Genomic DNA, 3,585 nt, shown 5'->3' on the forward strand with positions numbered 1-3,585 from the left:
CGGAGACTGGACGCGCCCACACTCGCCGCCGGAAGGTTTCTGTCCGGAGTTGAGTCGACTCACTGAGTTGAAACAAGTTGAGCCGAACCGAACCGAACCGAGCCGAACTGAACTAAATCAAGTTGAACCGAGCCAACTCGAGCCGAACCAAGCCAGACCGAACCAAGACTACCAAGCCGGCGTTGACTGCTGACCGGCGTTGACCATTGATCGACGTTGACCGTTGACCGAAAGTTGACTCGAGTCCCTCCTAAGGTTTTTCGACGTGCTGGATCCATCCGTGCATTCAGAATCTCAAAATTCTTATTCAATTTGTGAGTTATGACAAATGGTGGTATGATGTCATTTCAAGTTCCACAATTAAAAGGAAGTAAGTTTGACAATTGGAGTATTAAAATGAAAGCTCTATTGGGTGCACATGACGTATGGGATGTTGTGGAGAAAGGCTTTATTGTGCTAAAAAATGAAGCCACTTTAACTACGGCGCAGAAGGAGAATTTAAAAGACTTGAAAAAGAAAGAGAATAAAGCAAAGTATCTCATCTTTCAATCATTAGATGAAGATGCGTTTGAAAAGATTGCTGGTACAACCTCCTCAAAAGAAGCATGGGAGAAACTACAGACCTCTTACAAAGGAGCGGAGAATGTAAAGAAGGTTCGTTTCCAAACATTATGAGGAGAATTTGAGTCCTTACACATGAAGGCGTCGGAGTCAATTTCTGACTACTTGACTCAGGTTGTAACCGTTTCCAATGAATTAAAAAGAAATGGCGAGAAGTTAAAAGAGGCAAGGATCATTGAAAAGATACTTCGATCAGGAGACTCGAAGTTTGATCATATTGTTGTGACAATTGAAGAAACAAGAGATCTAGAGGATATGACGATTGAGCAACTTCAAGGAAGGTCGTAAGCTTACAAAGAAAAACTAAAAAAGAAGCAAGGAATCGAAGAACAACTTCTCAAGATAGAGGTTAATCCAAAGAAAAGAGAAGAAAGCTCCGACAACGAGAGAAGGCACTATGTCCGAGGAAGAGGACGAGGGCGTGGTAGAGCTCGTGGTCATGGACGAGGTTGGAATTTCAACAACTCCAATTATGCCAAAGGAGAAAGCTCAAGCAGAGGATGAGGTAGAGGCAATCCAAGATCGAGGTATGACAAATCTCAAGTACAATGCTATAATTGTCAAAAGTTTGGGCATTATACTTCAAAATGCAGAGCTTCAAGCACCAGAATTGAGGAGAGAGTGAACTATGCTGAAGAAAAAAATGGTGAAGATGACACACTTTTACTAGCACGCAATGACACAATTGAAGGTCAAGAAAATACATGGTATCTTAACATAGGTGCTAGCAATCATATGAGTGGAAATAAAATCATGTTCGTGCAAGTAAGTGAATCTGTGAATGACAGTATCGCTTTTGGAGATAATTCAAAAGTACCAGTGAAGAGTAAAGGTAACATTCTTTTTCGTGCAAAAGATGGTAGCCACCAAATAATTTTGAATGTTTACTATGTGCCCAATATGAAAAGCAACATCCTTAGTTTGGGTCAACTTTTAGAAAAAGGCTATGATATTCACTTAAAAGATTATAGTCTTTTCCTAAGAGATGACGAAGGAAATCTAATTACAAAGGTGAAAATGTCGAAAAATAGAATGTTTCCTTTAAATATTCAAAATGATGTTGCAAAATGTCTCAAAACCTGTCACAAAGATCCATCCTAAATTTGGCATCTTCGATATGGGCATCTCAACTTTGGAGGATTGGAGCTACTATTCAAGTAGAACATGGTGAAAGGCTTACCATACATCAATCACCCTAATCAACTTTGTGAAGGATGCTTACTTGGCAAACAGTTCAGAAAGAGCTTTCCAAAGGAGTCAAACTTAAGAGTTCAGAAGCCACTCGAGCTCATTTATACTGATGTGTGTGGTCCATTCAAGCCAAACTCCCTTGGTAAAAGTAACTACTTTCTTCTCTTCATAGATGATTTTTCAAGAAAAACTTGGCTGTATTTTTTGAAGAAAAATCAAAAGTTTTTGAAGCTTTTAAGAAGTTTAAAGCTGCAGTGGAAAAAGAAAGTGGATACCAGATTAAAGCCATGAGATCTGATCGAGGTGGAGAGTTCACTTCCAAAGAATTTTTAGAGTTTTGTGAAGCAAATGGAATTCGATGCCCTTTGACAGTTCCAAGATCCCCTCAACAAAATGGTGTTGCAGAAAGGAAGAACATAACCAGCCTCAACATGGCAAGAAGCATGCTCAAAAGTAAGAGGCTACCTAAAGAATTTTGGGCCGAAGCTATTGCATGTGCAGTCTACTTATCCAATCGATCTCCAACAAGAAGCGTGTGGGGCAAGACACCACAAGAAGCTTGGAGTAAAAGAAAATCCGGCATCACCCATCTAAGAGTTTTCGGAAGCATTGCCCATGTACATGTACCAGATGAAAGTAGAGCCAAGCTGGATGACAAAAGTGAGAAGTTCATCTTTATCGGCTACGACAACAACTCCAAAGGATACAAGCTTTACAATCCAAACAACGGGAAGATCGTGATCAGTCGAGATGTAGTTTTTGATGAAGAAGGAGAATGAGATTTTGGCTCTGGTGTGGATGACTTCAACTTCTTTCCCATTGAAGAAGATAATCATACACAGATAAAACAAGTAGAAGAACAACAAGAGCCAACTACTCCACCTATCTCACCAGCATCAACCACATGTGGAGATTCATCGCCGTCTTTCTTAAATGAAAGAACCGAAGAACGTACAAGGAGTCTTCAAGATCTTTATGAGGTAACTGAAAGACATGATAATCTCACTCTCTTTTGCCTCTTTGCTGATTGTGAGCCAATCAACTTCCAAGACGCTGCACTAGATGAGAAGTGGAGAATTGCAATGGATAAAGAAATCAAAGCCATTGTGAAGAATGATACTTGGGAGCTTACTACTCTTCCCAAAGGTCACAAGGTGATCGGTGTCAAATGGGTGTATAAAACAAAAAGAAATGTGAAGGGAGAAATTAAAAGGCACAAGGTGAGGCTAGTTGCAAAAGGCTATAGTCAAAAGGCTGGCATAGACTGTGACGAGGTATTTGCTCCTGTAGCTCAACTTGAAATTATTATACTTATTATTTCTTTGGTTGCTAAAAAAAAAATGAAAGATTTTTCAAATGGATGTGAAGTCTGCTTTCTTGAATGGATTCCTTGAAGAAGAAGTTTATATCGAACAACCATTAGGCTATGTGGTGAAAGGACATGAAGACAAAGTTTTGAGATTGAAGAAAGCTCTTTATAGGCTAAAGCAAGCACCAAGGGCATGGAATAGCAGAATTGACAAGTATTTTCAAGAGAACGGCTTCACTAAATGCCCATATGAACATGCTCTCTACGTCAAAGAAAAAGCTAGAGACATTTTGATTGTGTGCTTGTATGTGGATGATCTTATCTTCACTGGAAGTAATCCAAGCTTGTTTGAAAAGTTCAAGAGAGTGATGATCAAAGAGTTCGAGATGACTGACATCGGACTAATGGCATATTATCTCAGAATAGAAGTCAAACAAAAGGAAGAAGGCATATTTATCTCCCAA

The sequence above is a fragment of the Citrus sinensis genome, chromosome 6, assembly GCF_022201045.2.
Source record: "Citrus sinensis cultivar Valencia sweet orange chromosome 6, DVS_A1.0, whole genome shotgun sequence".
In the NCBI taxonomy this organism is placed as follows: domain Eukaryota; kingdom Viridiplantae; phylum Streptophyta; class Magnoliopsida; order Sapindales; family Rutaceae; genus Citrus; species Citrus sinensis.